This window comes from Rhipicephalus sanguineus, chromosome 4 (genome assembly GCF_013339695.2).
Source record: "Rhipicephalus sanguineus isolate Rsan-2018 chromosome 4, BIME_Rsan_1.4, whole genome shotgun sequence".
Lineage (NCBI taxonomy): Eukaryota > Metazoa > Arthropoda > Arachnida > Ixodida > Ixodidae > Rhipicephalus > Rhipicephalus sanguineus.
In genome coordinates, this window is record NC_051179.1 from 114,636,656 (window position 1) to 114,656,494 (window position 19,839).

The 19,839-nt window shown below is 44.4% G+C and overlaps 1 long non-coding RNA gene across 1 annotated transcript in view; it reads left to right on the forward strand.

The window, feature by feature from the left end:
• The first annotated feature begins 15,602 nt into the window (after nucleotides 1–15,602).
• LOC119390601 (uncharacterized) overlaps nucleotides 15,603–19,839 on the forward strand; it is a 31,971-nt gene continuing 27,734 nt past the window's right edge. The window contains exon 1 of the long non-coding RNA XR_005183400.2: nucleotides 15,603–15,749. This is a non-coding gene — a long non-coding RNA (uncharacterized LOC119390601). The remainder of the gene's footprint in view (nucleotides 15,750–19,839) is intronic.

Genomic DNA, 19,839 nt, shown 5'->3' on the forward strand with positions numbered 1-19,839 from the left:
TATGCGCATACGGAAGCTGCGAGAAATCCGATCTGATGACCTTAGAAAACTCAGTACGCAAATATATAACAATAACAAAAACGCTGACAACTTCCTTATTTTACCAAGGGGAAAGATGCGCGCAAGATTCTTTTCAATCATTAGATGCATTGTCTGCGGGCATTAACACTTTAGGATCTAAGTATGCTTGCAATACACAAATGTCCAATGTTTTTTTTTTCTTTTCCCTTTCGCGATGTAACCCGGAAGGTACACCTATATCAGGCGTGTTGAGTTGGTGGGGGAATGCCTGCTTGCAATACCTCTGTCTGGAGCGCTTAATAACTGAGAGGTAAGTGAACGCGTAGTTAATGCAGGTCACAAGAAACAAACGTCTTCTAACACTGCTACATGAACTTCACCATTCTCTTTGCGCACGCACACATAGAAAATGCGCATTGCTTGTTTCGAACTAGTGAATCTTGTAGAAGGAAATAACCGATAAGAGTTCTTTTACTCAAATTTGTAATCGAGAACAGAAAAAAGTATACTGGATTTTGAGTGTAATTATGTAATCTCTGAAAATATTCCATAACCTTTCCACTACTTCTGTCTTGAGTTTTCATGACATCGCCCAGATTCTCAGAATTCAGCGAGCCTTCCACAGCCCATATCAGAACGTTTGTCGTTTCTGTAAATGTTAAAAAAAAAACTCTGGCGGACGCTTCAGCTTCGCCATTAAGAGTAGAACGCGATAGCGTTATCAGGACCCGTACGCAGCGCCTTCTCAAATGCTAGCCTGGATTGGGTTCTCGGTGCATGCCTCAACCGTGCTGTAAGGAAACGAACGACTGTACGCGTAACATTGGCCTTCTCAAGCCATCCTGGAATGCCTCCTGCAAGTACATTTGTTAGGTGCCCACTACGCCATAATTCACCACGCGTCCGTAAGTCAACGCGCGAATTTACCTAGCTGATCACTTTGTTGTTGCTTTTGCAACTGATGATGATTAAGTATGTGCGAGTGCTTTGTAATGGGTCGGCCTTTAAAACAACCACCCGTGGAGCAATTCACATGTTTTGACGCCCGGCGCGATTCTACGCTTCTGCCACGCAATATTACATGCGTTAAGGAGACTCCTTCTGATAAGGCATTCATAAAGTGTTGATTTTTTCTGGAAGTTTCAAGCAACAGCGTGGAGCTGTGGTAGAACACCTGCTTTCCACGCAGACGGCCTGGGTTCAATTCTCACTCGAACCAATGATTTATTTTATTTGCATCTTTCTCGATTTTTCAGCCACGGACAAGGTGATGTTTTTTTTTTTTGCTCACAACCAACAACACCGACGTTGGAATTTCTGCGAAACGAGCTCTTTAACGCTATCACGTTAATATTTTCCGATATCTTCTGTGGTTTTCTTCTCAATTTAACAGGTCTTACTATGAGAACTCAAACAAATATAGGCGCTCATGGCAAGACTAATTTAGTACCTTTTGATTAAGCTGAGGATAACGACAACGCAATACTGTATTATGGAAATCTGAAACGCAGATATATATATATATATATATATATATATATATATATATATATTGCCACCTGCTCAACACGGGAGGTACGGCGAGCGCGAGCCAGCAATCCACAAGAATGGATGAAGATGTTCTGGGACAGTGCGCGCTCTCGCTCGGAGTTGTGTTGGCGGCCATGTTCCCAGTGTTGTGTGCGTCTCTCGGCCGGTGCAGTATTTCCTAGGTTAAGTCCTTCTGTAGCACGTGACAGCTGGTGGAGGTACGGGGTAGCAGAATGCAACAGACTGCAGATGCACGCCGCTACAATTCTCGCCATCGCGAAGTTAAATACCATCCGGGCGATCAAGTTTGGGTGTGGACTCTAGTTCGCCGCCAAGGTTGTCTCAAAAACTGCTCAGTCACTGCTTTGGACTCTACAAACTGTTGCGACGCGCTAGTAAGGTGAACTACAAAGTTCTCCCCGATGGGGCCTCATCGCCCCGGCGTCGAAAGCACCCCACAGAGATTGTGCACGTTGTAAGACCGAAGCCGTACTTCACGCGGTAGTGGGACTCGACCTTGTTGCTTTGTTTTTGTCTATGTGCGTACTGTCTGCTGGCTTGCTTTTCTTCGTCTTTGCATATTCACTTGCAGAGCATCGAAAGGATGCCTCTTTTTTTGTAACAGGGGGAGTAGTGCCACCTGCTGAACTGCAGTACGGCGAGCGCTAGCCAGAAATGCATCAGAATGAAGGATGTTCTGGGACAGTGCGCGCCCTCGCTCAGAGTTGTCGTTCTTGTTGTGTTGGCAGCCATTTTCCCAGTCTTGTGTGCATCTCTCCGGCCAGTGCAGTTTAAGTCGTTCTGTAGCACGTGACAATATATATATATATATATATATATATATATATATATATATATATATATATTAGAGAAGCCTTGTGACATGGTAATGGATGGATGGATGGATGGATGCTATGAGCGTCCCCTTTATAACGGGGCGGTGTCATGTCTGCCACCATGCTCGAAGAAAAAAGAAAAACTTCCTTGTTTCATGCTGGCCTAATACCTTGTCTACATTGATTAAATCTATCTTATTATACCAAAAATATTTATAAATTCACGGTCTATCTCTCTGCCTCTTAAGGCAGAATGACCTTATTCCCCCCCCCCCATTATTTATTTTGGGTTACCCTCTCCAGCGCCTTCTAGTGGGTCCTCCTCTTTGGTTGCTTGAAGAAAGAACGCCGCTCGCGCAAGGAGTTCGTGCCTTGCCGTGACTGTCGCCATTACTCATTGTCGTTGAGTGCTGTCTATTAAACACCTTAACAATATATATATATATATATATATATATATATATATATATATATATATATATATATATATATATATATATATATATATATATATATATATATATATATATATATGCTTGTTGAAGGATAAGTCGCATGCGATAGTACCAGTCAGAAAGATAAATGTCATTCATTCACTAGTGCTTCCTTGATCACCACGTGCCTCATAGTCATATTTTAACACGAACGTGTTTTATGCCGGGGCCCACCAAGACTTGACGTAGTTCCGTCATGAAAACACATCAGCAAATTGAAAGCCATCACTTGGCAAAGGAAAAAGAAACTATAAGAAAAAGTTCCGCTGACTAGAGTAGAACCCATGACCTCTCGGTCCGCGACGATGGCTGGCGGGCATTTAGCCCACTGAGCTACCGCCAAACACATAAAGGAGCGACATGAACGCGCCTTTTACCTTTCACACTTTCCTCTCACAGTGCTAGATGAATGGATGCTATGAGCGTCCCCTTTATAACGGGGTGGTGACATGTGTGCCACCAGGCTCTAAATAAAAAAAAAAAACGCGCTGTTGCTGCGAGCGTCCCATTCGGCGCGTTTCCAAGAGAAGTGTAATTTTGTTTAATGGTCATTCCACGCCAACTGTCACAGTCGGGGCGCTCGAAAAAAATCAATTTCTCTCAAAAAGTCTCAGAAAATTACACACACATAGACATTAGTTCTACAGTATTTTCCCAAAATAATTCGAGCGGCAAAATTTTTTTGGTCACGTGAGCGCCATTTGAACTTCACGAAATGATGGAAAACCAGATACGCAAAAAAATTCGCTATAAATCGACTGTTCCAGGCGTAGTTTCAACACTTGCTTTTTAACACGAAAGTGTTTTATGCCAGGGTCCACCAAGTACATCCGTGACGGATATGACGTTGATAAAATGGACGCCAACGGGTGAGAATGAAAAAAATCCAAGAAAAAGATACCCCACCCCGCTGGGAATCGAACCCACGACGTTGCGCCCTACCGACTAAGCTAACTCGGGAGATGCGAGACACGGTGCGAACGCGCCTTATGTCTTTCACACATTCTCTTCCGCGGCGGGCAGAGTGGGGCGGTGCCGCCGTCTGTGAAATGTGAAAAGAAGTAATGCTTCACGATCGACACTTACCAGCGCTTACTCCGAGATTGCACGTGATATCGGAGGTCATGGTTAAAGCGTCTCGATACCAGAAAGGTAGACTGGCCGCGCTGGCGTCGCCGAAGCACCCTTGACGCGGTTACGTTCTTTGCATTTGGATTCGTGTTAGCGTGCGTCGGCTCATCGGAGTAGTGCAGCTTCCACGTGCACGAACGGGATTTCTCTGCCGCCGACTGCTTCAATTGCGAGAGCACCGACTAACAAAACTGCTGCAATATGCGTTGCAGAAAGGACGCGATTTCGACGGGCGAATGTCGTGCCTTGGTGGAGCGAGAGCAGCGCCTGCGAGACAGAGGCCAGCGGGACGCACGCGTTTGCGGCTCAGGCTACGAACCTCTACCTCCCGCGTTGCTGAAGCGCAGTGTGTGTTATGTATGCATGAGCACAGGCGTCGGCTACCCATTACTAGAAAGCGCACACCGTGCCGTTTCTCTCCTTAATTGACGACGCTTTGAAGAAGTGCATACCGGGTACCAATGTTGATTATGAGCTTGTTGACATCATCCTTACGCGGGATTCACGATTCGCTGTGTCCATATATATGCTCACACCGTCAGCTACCACAGCGGTTTAATCATCATCATGGGCGTTAGTCGTCGCGATAGAGACATGCTGTCAACATACACGAATAGACATTGTACAAGTTCTCATATATCACTACACAATAAGCACTACTTCTGTGAAGACACGTTTCACGTTCGTGTTTTACCGATTCCTATGACGGGGGGATCAGCCATGTTTTTTGTGTTTTTCGAGCATCGTTATTTCATCATAGAACAGTTCCTTATGGCAGTTTGATATTTTTTGCTCGTTAGAGCGTAGGTAATGTTGAGTTATTTCTCGTGCTTGGGAATTTTTTTTTACAAAAGACAATTATCGATCAAATGCAGAAATTATTGTGATAAAACTCTCCATAAATCGCACTACCTCCTAATTGTTTTGTTTTGCCTGTGTACGGTTCATAGGCTCTAAGATAAAATCCTGAACTTGGCAAAAACGCTACATTGTCCTATGTTGAGACGTCTGTAGCACCCTAAGCTGGTCCAAGAAAAAATAAGCGGAAAAGCGCATACGATCGACAATCATAGAAACTTTGTCCAGAGAAAGTTTAATCCGAGTAGTTTTTGTTTTAGTCGAGAAAATAATTTTTGAAGTTTACCATTGCATTGTTTCGCTCGGGGGGGGGGGGGGGGGGGCAATACACACCAACTGAATTTGCTGCATAAAAAACAAGAGTTAGTGTATTCGTAGGACACGGTTTTCAGTTCCTTTTTCTAGTACTTTATATTGTTTATTACATATAAAGGTGACAATATGCCTAGGTAAAAAATATAAAAATGCCATTGCCTTAGGCGCCACAATTCCCCATAATGTATTTCATTTGGTCGAGATGTCAGTAGTAATGCAGGCACAGCGGAGGCGGGGCACGACGAATCTTACTTAAAAATACTGGAAGAAGCCTACAGCCGCTCCATAGCAATCATAGTCCTTCACAAAGAAAGCGAAATAGTTCAAATAAGGAAGTGTCTTAAGGCAGGGAGACCCGATCTCACCAATTCTGATCACCGCGTACTTACAGGAGGTTTTCAGGGCCCCAGATTGGGAACAGTTAGAGATACGATTTAATGTAGAGTACCATAGTAACCTGCGATTCTCTGATGACACTGCCTTTATGAGTAACGCAGGGGATGAACTACAAGCAATGGTTACAGAATTGAACGAGGAAAACAAAATGGTAGGTCTGAAAACTATTATGCAGAAAAATAAAGTAACGTTTAGCTGTCTCGAAGGGAACAGCGCATTGTGATAGGTAGCGGGGCACTGGAAATGTATAGGACAGGTTGCGACCGCGGAGCCAAACCGGGCGACTGATGTAATAGACGAATAAGAATAGGGGGATCGCATTTGAAAGGCATTCTCATATCATTAATGGTAGTTTCCCCCTATGCGTCGACAGAAAAGTACACAGATGCATCTTACCGGTAGTTACACACGGGGCATAAGCTTGGATGCTCACGAAGACGGTTCAACATAAATGGAGGACGACGCAGCGAGCAATGGAAAGGAAAATGATAGGTGCAGTATGAAGGGACAAGAAGAGAGCAGAGTGGGTCAGGAAGCAAACGGGTATTAAGGACATGTTAGTCAAAATCGAGAAGAAGAAATGGCATTAGCAGGGCATGTAGAGCGTAGGCAAAATAACAGGTGGTCGTTAAGGTGGGGGAGACTTTAAAAAGGAGTTTAAAAATTTGGCTGCATGGCAGTGTAATAAAAGCTATGACTATAAAATTTGCAAGGAATTTTAAAGATGTACACATGTTCCATTAGAGCTCAAAATTAGTTTTAAATTGCATTTAGTGTATTGTAATTATTGTTTTCCTAGTTTTTCTACACATGTACTTTTTTCTTAAGAACTACTGATTGCAAGGCGTTGCGATTTCGTACGAAGATAGCAACCAACGCTTTACAAAAGTGGAACTCAAATTGTGAGCGTACAAAAAAATTAGATTTGTTATGTTTTTTACGTTTGACGGTTGTATGAAAACTGCCACTTATGAATTTTTTTCATACTAAAGCTAAGCAATTACACCTAGGCTGCTCATTCTAATTCCAGTTATGTATATACCACTAGACAACAGAATTTTTGTTTGTTTATGCCTTTTCGTTTTCGATAAAGAGGTACACAAGCCTTCAAAAAAACATTGTTTTGAGAAAAACGCAGAAATAACTTCGGGTATATCCACATTTCCAGTCAGCGTGTCGAAGAAAAAACACCAAAAATATTTTTGAAATCGCAAATACACAAGTGTGATACATATTCAGATAGATAAAGAAATGCTCTATCAGGTGATTGCAAAATATCAAAAATAGAATTTTTTGACTAAGCGAAGCCTCATTCCACCTTAAGTTAACAGAATGGACTCCAAGACAAGGCAACTCGCGAGACGGAGACGGAACGTTAGGTGGGCAGATGATATTAAGAAGTTTGCGGGGATAACGTGGCCGCAGAAAGCACGGAACAGCGTTGATTTGTGAAACATGGGGGAGGCCTTTGCCCTGCAGTGGGCGTATTCAGCCTGACGATGATGATGATGTTTGGCAGATGATGTACTTGTCTTGGAAGGATGAAGGCTGTTTTCTAAACGAACTGCCGACTTGACGAATCAGTAAAAGATTGTTGCTGGGGAATTGAATGACGTCAAAGGGATACATAGCGCAAACAAATAAACAAAGACTCGAGATAGAAATAGTAGGAAGCGTAAAGGTGTCGTGCCCGACGGTTTCCGCTTTCTACTGTAGCGAGTCTTTGTTTGCGCCAATGTGCATCCCTTTGTTCAGTAAAACTTGTTGACTTCAATCATCTTTTGGAGAAGTTTAAAATAAAAGATTTTAAGGAGCTTGACTCATAGGACATTGGATAAATAACGCAGTTCGCTACAAATATGTTACACGACCAGCACTATTTATTGCGCGTTGAGATTAGGTTTGTTGAAGGTGCGTTCCTTGAAGGATGTTACGAGCACGGTGTAGGAAGGAGAGGTGACACATCGGCTCGAAGACGCAGCGAAGCAGCCGCGTCGAAAAGCTCTTCACGTGTGCCCTCTGTCCACTGGAGGGCGCCTGGCGCATGGGGGCCGGTAGAACGTGGGCAAACCTGCTGGGCGCCACTTCACTGAGTCCGCGAAGCCGCGTTTCATGTCGAAAATCCTGTATTCGTGTTTTGTGAAACTACAGCTACTGCGTGGTCGTTTTATTTCATCCTGTGAACTTATGTGAGGTGCGTGGGCCTAGGGCGCGATGGGCAAGAAGTGTTTCGCTCCACGTTGCACGACATGGTGCAAGTCGTGTACTGAGAAACTCTCACTGTTTTCCGCCCCGAAAGATGGAGAGCGCCTTCGGTTATGGAGGAATAACATATCTCGCAAAGATCGGATGTTGCAGTTCACCGACCACCTCTGCGAAAAGCACTTCGAGCCACATCTGGTGACCGAAGCATGGGAGGCTTTCTACTTCGATCAGGGGCATAGCCAAGGGGGGGGGGGGTTCAACCCCCCCCCCCCGAAATTTTTCAGTTTTGCTTGCGTATATATACACGCACACATACAAACGCACGCACGAAGATACATAAAGTATGGTTGAACCCCCCCCCCCCCCCCAGAAAAAAATTTCTGGCTACGCCTCTGACTTCGATAATGTCTTGGTTGGCACGCCCCAGAGAGCTTTGCTCTCTTAAGATGGAGTGCCTCTTATATTTCCAGACTGCCCAAGCTATCTTTCGAAAGAGAGAGAGAGAGAAAAATTGGCCGCGTATTTGCGCGCTTCGCTGCAAATGTCGTGTAAAGACGATAGAAGAGGCGCTGCGTGAGATATGAACGCCATCTGGCAATACGTCGGGAAACGTGAATGCTGTGTTGCGGGCTGGTGTTCCCGGCGCAGCAGCAGGCAAGACCGGCGGTGACCAACGCGACCGGCGGGGACGCCAGCCAGCCCGAACACGCGGTTTGGCGCGAAGCGCCGAAGCAGAAGAAACGTCCGCACTCAACGAGTACTCTCCACACACTCTTTTATATTCACGTCGCCTGGGTAAAGCAGGAATGCCAGAGCGACACCCCATGGCACTCGTACAGTGCAATACTGAACTGAAACCGAAACACAACAATGAGCTCGCGCAGAGGGCACGGTGGAAGCCAAGTTTCGGCGCAGTCGCATTTTCAGCGCAGCTTAAGAAACTAGGGTCTCTAGAATTACGTATCTATGTATTTTCTATTAAAGGAACACACCACCTAATACTTATCTAGTGATGTTGCGCCTCAGATATGCGTAATGTTTGCTTTTTGATCAACCATGTAGACAAGTATGAACCTAGTGAGCCGTTCACGATGGCTGGCCCTTGTGCAAGGGGTTCAACTTTGGCCGAGTGGCTGAATCGAGGGACGTGCCGACAAACAGAAAGACAGACAGACCAAAATTTCTGCGTTTAAGTTCCCCAAGAAAGACTATCGTCTTTAAAAATCGAAACAGGACAGCTGAGAGGCACGGTCACGCCGCGCCTTTCAAGAAGCAGCGCATGAAGAGCCCAGAATGCTGTGACGCGTTTTTCGGTATAGATTGTGCAAATGCGCTTAGTGGTTGGCGGCCTCCATTCGCGTAGCGCCACCTATGAGCACGTACGTCAACCCGAACAAAATTTGGCCAGGGTTGCTCGCGGCGTTGAGTCACCTCTTCTTTCTACACCATGGTTACAAGTAATAGCGGGGAGGCAGCGTGAATTATATATATATATATATATATATATATATATATATATATATATATATATATATTGTGTGTGTGTGTGTGTGTGTGTGTGTGTGTGTGCGCGCGCGCGCGTGCGAAATATTTGCGATCCACTTGGCGTTTGCTCACCAATCATATTACTATGCATGCATGCCTAATAAGACCTTCGAAGCAGTGATACGTTTCCTGTATGGGCCGTTTTAGTGCCCGTTTTAAAGTTGCAAATACGGCTGTTGGGATGAAAAATGCTAACATATCGTGAGCTGCTGAAGGAGATGTTTATAGTTCTTGAACAATCAGTCAATAAGAGACCCCGTGCATCGCGCAGACAACTACGGGGTGTCTTATGTGCAAAATAGAAATGGATTAAGAGTCTCAGGCAACCGGAGACAACGTTTCGAAATGCAGAAAGGTACAAAAAATGACAAGGGACACGTAAGGTCGCTTTATTTATCACATGATCCAACCTCATGCATTAGTTGAAAAAAAAAAGAGTTTGGCCGCATGGACGAATCAGGGAATGTGACAGCAACAAGCGAGAATGTTATAAGGCTAGCAGTTAACTTCTTAGCATCCAACCTGGCGTAACTCAACGTGTTAAAATGACTGATTGGGCGAGTTGGTGATTCATGATACTTAGACATACGAGCGCGTAAATTATACAGGGACTTCGGAAGACAAGGACAAGCGCATACTACCAACTGAACGTTTACTTCGACAGTATTGACATATATATACCGACAGATAGAAGTGTTGGAAGAACAGGCGATGAGAGAACACAGCGATGAAAATAAACCGACAAAAAACAAAAGATATCACTGCCACACCTGACCGTAGCCTGCATTGCCTTGCAGATAATAGTTAAGCTCTGCGGCATGTGCCGCTTTCCAAAAACACGCGTTCCCTATCTGACAGGGCGATTCAGGGTTTGCTGACACGAAGGTGATCACCCACTCTGCTTCCAGCTTCAATAATTGTTCTTGCGCGGTCATCTTTATGTTTATCAATCAAGGTTGCGTTGCGAATTTGTACTTTGCACCCACACCTGCTGACATGTTGCGCGAAAAAAACCACCGTTCGCGTTACGTACGTTGCACGCGTGCTCACGCAATCTGTCATTTAGACATCTCCCGGGTTTGACCGATGTAATAACCGCCGCATGAATGTGGGGTTTTGTAGACAACGCTAATGGCACCGTTAACAAACTGAGTTCTGTGCTTCGTTTTGCACAGTCGTTTTTTGTGTCTTGCAGCGCACGTCAATTTTGACAGCTGAGAAAGCTTACGCGTATGTGGAGCCGAAGAAACTACACGCGCCCCCATGCGCTGCTCAACCTTTTTTAAGCGGTGGGTGACCTGAGGCATGTATGGAACGACAGCGTTTTTTTCACGGCTGCTGTTTTTCCTCCTTCCAGCACCGTTGCTTACACGGTCTTTGGCCTTCCGTTTTCTACGGACGCCTTCAGCCACGGAGACAAAGACTGGCTCCGGATACCCAGCTGACTTAAGCCTAGCGATCTGATTGTCGAAGCTGGCTGCCATTGTATGAACACAAGATCGGTCAATTGCATTAGTGAAACAGGTGTTCACAATGCCTCTTTTCAAAAGTTTGCTAGGAGCTGACGTGTACGGCAACCGAGGTTTTTCCGCGCGTTGCTCCTACGCCCAGTAGGTATGTTCCGCGTGAAACGTTAACATAAGGTCTAGAAACCCAACTGATGAATATTTTGGCATTTCATGAGCCAAGATGAGCGGGTTGAGGCATCTTATGAAAAGGGACAGCACCGGAGGTTTCTAGACATTAGCTTAACGTTTCACGCGGGAAATATCTGCTGGGCGTACGAGCCACGCGCGGGAAATATCTAAATGACAGATTGCGTGAGCATGCGTCCAACGTACGTAACAGGAACGATGGTTTTTTGGCGTGACATGTCAGCAGGTGTGGGTGCAAAGTATAATTTGGTAACACAGCCGTGATTGATAAACATAAAGATGAACGCGCAAGAATAATTATTGAAGCTGCAAGCATAGCGCGTGATCACCTTTGTGTCAGCAAACCCTCAATCGCCCTGTCAGATAGAGAACTCGTGTTTTTGGAAAGCGGCACTTGCCGCAGAGGTAAACTATTTTCTGCAAGACAATCCAGGCTATGGTCCGGTATGGCAGTGATATCTGTTATTTTTTTAACGTTTGTATTGTCTTTGCTGTGTTCTCTTATCGGCTGTTCTTGCGATACTTCTATATGTCGGTATACGTATGTCAATGCTGTCGAAATAAACGTTCAGTTGGTAGTATGCGCTTGTCCTTGTCTTCCTAAGTCCCTGTATAAGTTACGTGCTCGTATTTCTAAGTTTCGTAACTCAACAAAAAGCCGGCGTAAGGAAAAGCGGCCACTGCAGTTAGCTAAAAGACCTCCGCGCTATCATTTCATCTGAAACCAAGTGATGAGACAACACGTACAAAGGTATGAGCCGTTTACTGAAGCCTGCCAGTATATAGCGCAAACAACGTGGAGTTTCAGCCAGAGCCACGCTGCTCCCCCTCCGCCCCTTCCCACCAGTATGGGTGGGAAGGAGCGGAGGGGTGTACTTTCACTCGAGCGTAGAATATACGACGCTAGACGATATCAATTGGGACTTTGCACGGAACCTCACGTGGGCGCCGACGCAAAAATCCGCCAGAAAGGTATATATAATGGCTGTCGTAATAAAAGCAGACACATTTTACGAGTTTCTCCAGTTTTCGTATACACAATGAAGCGTTGTGGATGTTGGCTCGCGTTTTGGACTTCGTCCTTTATGATACACGCACCTGTAAGTGTGCTATCCATGCTGAAAGCGGAACATTTGTGAAATTTCACAAAAGAATGCAGGAGAACAGGTAACAACAGCACGTGCTTTGGGCGCATGCGAGTGCATAGAACAGTTGGCTTAAGGTAAGAGAAGCAGACAAGAAACGACGCTTGAGGAAGAACATTGCACGTTCAGCCCCAAAAAGGAAAGGATGCTGCAGCTTAGCTCTTCGTCCATTTGGTCGAATGCTGGCACCAAATAATATGCTTTAAAGTTTCTCGTAATAATAGTTCGTTATCGTATGACAGTTGAAAACAAGTTTATGCGTGATGATGAATCAGATATCTGCGATCAAGTTCCTGAAGGTCGCGAGGGCACTCAACTGGTCAGGAGTTCGGCATGGCGTGCGTCGGGCGAATGGCAGGTACTTATAATCAAGCTGCTAAAACGTACTAACTCATAGCCTTCGCTGGTTTAGACGAAAGTTTGTTTCGAAAGTTGGGACGCAACATTGAATTCTTAAAGATATATTCTGTTGCGATCATTTCCAAGCTCATCGAAGCGCCATTCCTTTATACACGCTGCCCGTAACGTTACTGCCACAAACATTTTCAGGTGTGAGCTCTAAGCTTTCTTCCATGCGAAATACGTCATTGCAAGCACTTGTACTTGTTAAATTTCAAGGACTAATATCTTCTGCCATTTAGGACGCGTAACATCTGCTGTAGTTCGCTATACAACGCCTTTACACCCCCTACTTGATGTCGAAAGAGCTGGGCTTCATCTCATGGTCACGTCGGCATCGGGCCTCATGAAACACCAGGCAGGGCTTTACAAATCCGCCTTCAAAACTGTTTAAAGCCTGCTATACGGAAGCTCTGTACCGAAGCGTGAGTCAGTTCGACAGCTCGTACAGATTGTTGTGTCCCGTGCGGGTGAAAGGAACCGAAGCATTGTTTCCCTACGACATCTGCCCACGCAGTGAAGCAGGATGAGAACGCGTTTTTTTTTTTTTTTTGCGCGCCTGCTGGGCCTTGGCGTCGGCTGCAAGCCGTGGCTGCCTGGAATGAAGAAGTCACCCGCCTGCTGGAGAAGACAGCGCACGCTTGATTCTAAAATGACGTATAATTCTCTTTCGCGTGGCATTCGGAGGCGTCGTCTGCTGCCTTGTTGAAGGTCATAGTTCTTTTCAGGGGATTTTAGACTCCTACGTATGTGACAATACCTGGGAAGGCTGTGCGCTCATTGACGAAGAACACATGCCCGCTGAGCCAGATGCAGAGCATTTATAGCTTTGCGAGCATAGAGCATTAGAGTTGTTTTTCAAGGTCCTAATGCTGCAGTGCTTGTACTTCGCGAGAACTAATCTTACTCTTATAATATAGTAAGCAAGAAGTGACACACACGGGGCTGACTGTGTCACGTGTTGCGTTGTCCAGAGTGTTAAGCGATGTTTTATATTTAGCACGAAAACCTACCAACATGCCTAATCTGCCGGTCTTTATTGTGCTCGTTCAGCGTACCTCGTATAATATGCAGAACGAGTGATACACCGATATTCATGATGGGCGGCCCTCGAACAGTACATGCGTACAGTGCTGTTCGCCGTCTTTCTCACTAACGTGCGCATTTGACGATTTGAGCTTTAGTAAACAAACAGCATCAAAACTGTGCGCAAAAGGTGCAGTGTCAGTAATATTAGCCTGCGCCGGAATGTACTATTTCCACAACACATTGGCGAAAGCCAAATTGAAAAAAAATAAAATAAACCACACTGTTGTGCCAGATTTCCCTGCATGTACGCAATGCGTTCTCGCAATGCGACTCAATCAGACTCAAACTCACCAACATATTACCCAACCTGACTCACTCAGTCTCAGACTCACGGCTTCACCTGAGTCTGTCTGAGTGAGCCTGAGTGAGTCGACTCATGAGTCCGTTGGCGCAAAATGAGCTTTTTTCTATCCTGGTGTCAATCCTCTTTACCGCCAATATCTTACACAATCAGTGCTCTACGGTACACCTTTTGATTTTTTACCTTAAAATACGAGTTATCATATATCAGATGTCCTCATTATCACATATCGATCGAGTAAGGACGTTTTTATAAGATACGCAACTCACACGAGATGTTTTTCTCAAGAACATCCCATGAAAGAGTGTGCGGGGAGAGGTCATGGCACCGATTCTCCTAACTCACGCCTCTGATCAATAGATACTGAGGTGGAACATGAATACTAGTGCGCTGAGTTAGGTATGAGTAGACTTGAGTATAACTGTAAGCCGATATAAGGCTAATGGTTGCGCTAAAGATGAGTAGATAGGACGATAAGACAGCAACAAAAGGTGGAGCTCACTTGGACTCGCTCGAGAAATAAATTTTGCGCTTAGGTCTCACTGGGACTCAGACTCACCTATAATTTCCTCAACTGGACTCACTCGGAATCACTCACTCAACTTTTCTTCAGTTGGTGTCACGGAAATATTACTCACCCGGACTCAATTACACTCAGACTCACGGCCTGATGTAATTCTGAGTGAGTCGACTCATGAGTGAGTTTGCCGTCCTATGCATGTGATAGAGGATGCCTGCGCGTGTTCTTAACAGCGCTCACTTGTAAAAACAAGTGATGTACCAGTGGACAGCAGTGCACATAACGTGTGCGCATACAAATGGGATATTTGGGACAGCAGTACACTAGACAGCTAGGAAGTGCTGGATATCATCGTAGCAATTTTTGAAAAATAGGAAGTGATTAATACTTTTTGGCAAATCTGTATAGCTGGCTTTTGCAAAATTGAAAAAAAAAGAAAAATAAATCAGTCAGCAATTTATGATGCGGACGCTGCATAGTCAAAGACGCTGTTCAAACGATGGACGAATGCAGAAGCTGAATTTGTATTTTCATCCTCCACTGTGTCCTAACTCTCTGCCTAACTTTTAGCATAGGTGTCAGATAACACTAGCTTTTTTTTTGGCTACATTGCTCCAGAGCAATATCAAGGAAATAGCAGTTAGTAGACATTCAAATATTTAACATGCACAACCACTGGCCAGTAAAGCATAAACATATAAAACTCCACGTCAGGCTTCAGGTCTGTTATCTAGAAGAAATAATAATTGTCTGTGGTTCAAATTGACATACAAGACAAATTACTTGCAAAATGCAACGGTGCTACCTTCTTTCTGGACAGTGTCAATTCACATATCATCCCATTAATGTATTGGCAAAGCTGATTGTATAGAGCTAAAAAAATTTCAAATACTTTACAATTCCATAGCCTACAATATAGGCAAAGTGCACCGGGTAGAAGGCGCGCTCTCCCTTCGCAAAAACGGTCACTTTTTCCTCTCCGTGTTCAAGTGTCTCCCTCTCTCCGAACCGTTTTTTCGTCTTCGTGTGCAATGATTATCCTCTGCCTGTGCAAGTTTCTTGCGTCATCTAGCGGACCAATGAAACAAGACAGTATGTTTATTGAGATAAAGATGATCATTTTCATGAGATGTGCTCTTTTTCAGCGGCGACGTAAATCTCCATAGCCTGGGTCACTATAAAATGGAAATCTCTAGAATGGAGACGAAGCCGACAGCGTACGCGGCCTGAAATCGTCTTTTTACACCATGACAAAAGTTTATTTGTGTTCCAATAGACTGCAATACCAAACTATTCCGCATCGACGACGGTACGTAGAGGACATTGCATGTGTATAGCTTTTTGAAGGGGACTTTCGTAAAGTCCGTTTCTTTGTAGAGTGCTGGTATTCCTACGCAGGTATTTATGTTTCTCTATTTCACGATCACTAGAGATGAACCTGTGTAAGTGATTATACATTGCAGCAGCTACCGTAGTTATTGTTGTATAAAATTTTGCTCACGAAAGCACACTGTAGTCGTAGCCTATCTCTATTCCTGCCCAGCCCCAGCGCGGACCCGTTTTGTTGAGATGCAAAAGGACCGTGACTTGGTCGTCTCACAGTCGAGGCTAGCGAAAAACATTTGCACTAGCGTTGTCGACATTTGCTTGTTCTTGGATATTGCTCTAACATATCCTGCATCTAACTTCTATCGCACTATTGTGAGAGTGTATTTTTCATTACAGAAGCATAATTTAGAAATATTTGTGATGTCGAATTTGCAGTTAGAGCAACGCTAAGATGCAACTCAGCGGAAATTCACGGTATTCGAAGTTCAAGCTAGTTTTATGTCACCGTTGAATAGAGGTCTTGCATACAAATTCTGTGACGTGATACGCTCTCCCACAGAAGTCACTTATTCGGCAGTCGCAACATGTATAAATGAAGAAACATTTGTGAAAGGTCGTGTCTCAGGTTGAGTTTTCAATCCTAACACAATCTATTGTGTTATTTTGATCAGAACCTAACACAATCTAATAAAAAACTGAGAAGTTTACTTACTCACTCACCTACGACGACTGGAAGATGAAAGCCATCCTATTTTTCTTCTCAGTCGATGTATTTATCCTGCTCCGCCACCCTCCAAAAGCTTTCTGCACCTAACGTAGTTTGGCACTGCCACGAGGATCGAAGGCAGCTCACCTAATTTTGCACTGCTTCCGTGATCGGCCCCCTTTGACCAAGCTATGATGTCAAGTGATGATGTCAGCATATGATGTCACGTCACGTGAAGTCACTGTGACTTGATGGCATCATAATGATGTCCGAAATCTTGGTGATCTGTGACTTCATAATGACGCCTTATGGTGGCATCAGGACGTGATGATGAATCTTGCATCACTCATGTTGGCACCGTCGACTGGGGACGCCGACGAGGGATGACGGTGAATTTTCGTGATTGATGAGGCATCGAAGGCTTTTGCCTTAAATCTTTTTGGTCCCACCTAAGGGAGCAAGAATTTCAGGCCCCACTACGTGCGTCCTCTGTCAAACAGCTTTGCTATTCTCATCGTGTGCTTGTATATTAGGCAGCTGCCATTGCACAAACGTTTCACCAGATTCTTTGTTTCGTAATACCTTTAAATAAAATTTATACTATGTTTGACATGTCTAAAAAAATAAAATCATAATAATGAAAATATAGTTTGCGTTACTGGCACTGTAGTTTGTCACTAAGTTAGCATGTCAATGTCTTCCAAAAGACATCCATACACCAGATGAGTCAGCGCATTATGTTCCTGAAAACACGTAGATTGACGGCAGGACACGGAAGCTTGGTGTTTCCAATCCTTAGTGAGACATTGCTTTCGTCTCACATATCTGTTAGGAAAATGTCAAGTTGGTGAGGTAATTGGTGAGTAACTGAGGTAATTCCGGATATAAGTCAATCGGACAGACACTTTTTTTAACACTTAGGCAGAAATGAAAAAATATAGCTTGCGCACGTGAACACTTACTTTCAACGTTGCTTTTGATTTTACATGACCCACGTCACATAAGCTGATTGTGGAACAGTGCTTTCTGGTAACGCACAAATTGTTTCTTTATTTGTCATGGTCGTATTTCTCAGACACGTTAGGTATTATTGATATGTTGCCTGAAGCACTGACTGGAGAAATGCGTAGAATGTGAATGTATTGTTTCCAGGATCTTTTATCTGGTAAACATTCCCTACAATAATCGCTCCTTCTTCCTTCTCGTACGTCAGAGGCATAACAGACGCGCCTCAAGAGGAACGTGTTTTGTAAGCGCACGCATCGCTCACCATGGGACTCCGTCATCGCTTAGCACGAGGACAGATGCTATATAAGTCTGCCGACACGCGTTACTCTTACACGTAGGTATAGAAGAATGCGGAGCGCCCATAGACCTTCACGCGCAACATTATGGAACTGGCTCTCATACGGAATCGTCTACGAGTGGACAGAGTGCTTGCTGTGTTTTTTTTTGTACTTCTGTTCATGTTGCTCCGGACTGCACTGTTTGTCATCAGGTCCACTGGCTCAAATGCAGATGCAATCGCACACCAGCCGGGTGGCTCCGTGGTATTACAACTGGGCACTTACATGTGTAGCGAAACGGTGGTGATTAATTGTAGTTTTATGTGCTTTTCTGTTTATTCAGCTGCAACAGCAGTTTAAGCGACAGTGGCGTCGCACGCTGCTGGAAAATCCGAAGGTGTGAACGTTTTCTCAAGGTGCCGACTACGCAAGCTTTTATCATTGAACTTTACCACGGCAACACGAAAATTTGTAGTCGCTATTAACTGTCGCTCAAGGGACGCTGCGCCGCTAGACGTGTTTTAGTAGGACATGCGCTAAAAATGAAAGTTCAGACAATGTTATGGGTTGCAATGCGTTTTTATGTAATCATAATGTCATCGTGGGAAGGGTAAACATTTTGCCTGCACACTTAGTCGCCGGGGCTCCAGGAGCTCGGAAAACTAAAAGTTGTTGTAAAGCGTAGTTGTTGTTGAAATCAAAACGTACGGAAGTGCAGCGCGAGAGGGAGGTCGGTTACCTTTTCCACGGTCTCACCTGCACGGTTCCAAACATGCCGAGGTCATTTGAGCTCATGCGCACACCTAAACACTTATGGCTACAGCCATAATCACTTTTCTGTGAAGTTCAAATACCAGGGCTTTTACTAATTCGTCACGGTGGCATCTGGTGTTGAATTTGAAATGTACGCCCAGTAAATATGAAGTCAAGGTTTATAATATGGTACCTCAGCATACATTCCTTACCGCATACTCATGCAGACCTCAAAAGTATAATAATAAATAAAAGACTTGTATGCTATGATTCATGCGGGGCGTTGCGATCTTCATATGACGAAGCTATATCTGAAGTTCTCAGCTATATAATACATCTGTCATAGGCACAGTCACGCTTTAGGAGTTTGTTCGTTTTTATATCTCACAAATGTGAGCTATGCGCCACAAATTAATAATCTCAGCAAAAACGTACTATTCCAACTAATCACCCTAACTATGCCCCGCCACGGTGGTCTAGTGGTGATGGCGCTCGACTGCTGACCCGAAGGTCGCGGGATCGAATCCCGGCCGCGGCGGCTGCATTTTCGATGGAGGCGAAAATGTTTGAGGCCCGTGTACTTAGATTTAGGTGCACGTTAAAGAACGCCAGGTGGTCGAAATTTCCGGAGCCCTCCACTACGGTGTCTCTCATAATCAAATCGTGGTTTTGGGACGTTAAACCCCAGACATTATTATTAATCACCCTAACTATTTACACTTTAAAAAATAAACAATTGTAGTTGTGAAGTGGGAGAATGAAATGACGGCTTCGAGGCAGTAACCCCACAAAAAATGTTCATTATCAGTTTCGAACCAAGCCCACTATTTTTTACGCGCCCTCCAGCCGACTACAAAGGACGAGATTTGTGAGATCATTCCATGGATGTCCGGGAATGTCTGGTTTTATTACCGAATCTAAATATCAGTCCCCAAGCGAAGCTCTATATTAGTTTGTGCACGAATATTTAGACTCGGGAAATATATTCGCTCCTGGACTGACTAGGACAAGAACGACTGCCACAGTATGAAGGGTACAATATGATTCAAGTCAGTGTCGCCATCAAGTGGTACCGCATTTAGAGTGTGCTGGAGTAGTACTGCTTTCCGATTAATATTTTAGTTGATAACTGAGGGGCCGCCATAGAATACAAATGAAGTAGCATGCACTTGTATTTGAATTCGAGATGGTGCGTATATATTTCACTGACTCTTAGTAGGTTATCACTAAAGTTAGCGCAACGAAAGGACACAAGGTAGATGAGTTTTAGGATGAAGTGATTTTAATTGCATAGAAAAAGCATAATTGAGAAGCTTTGCGTTTTA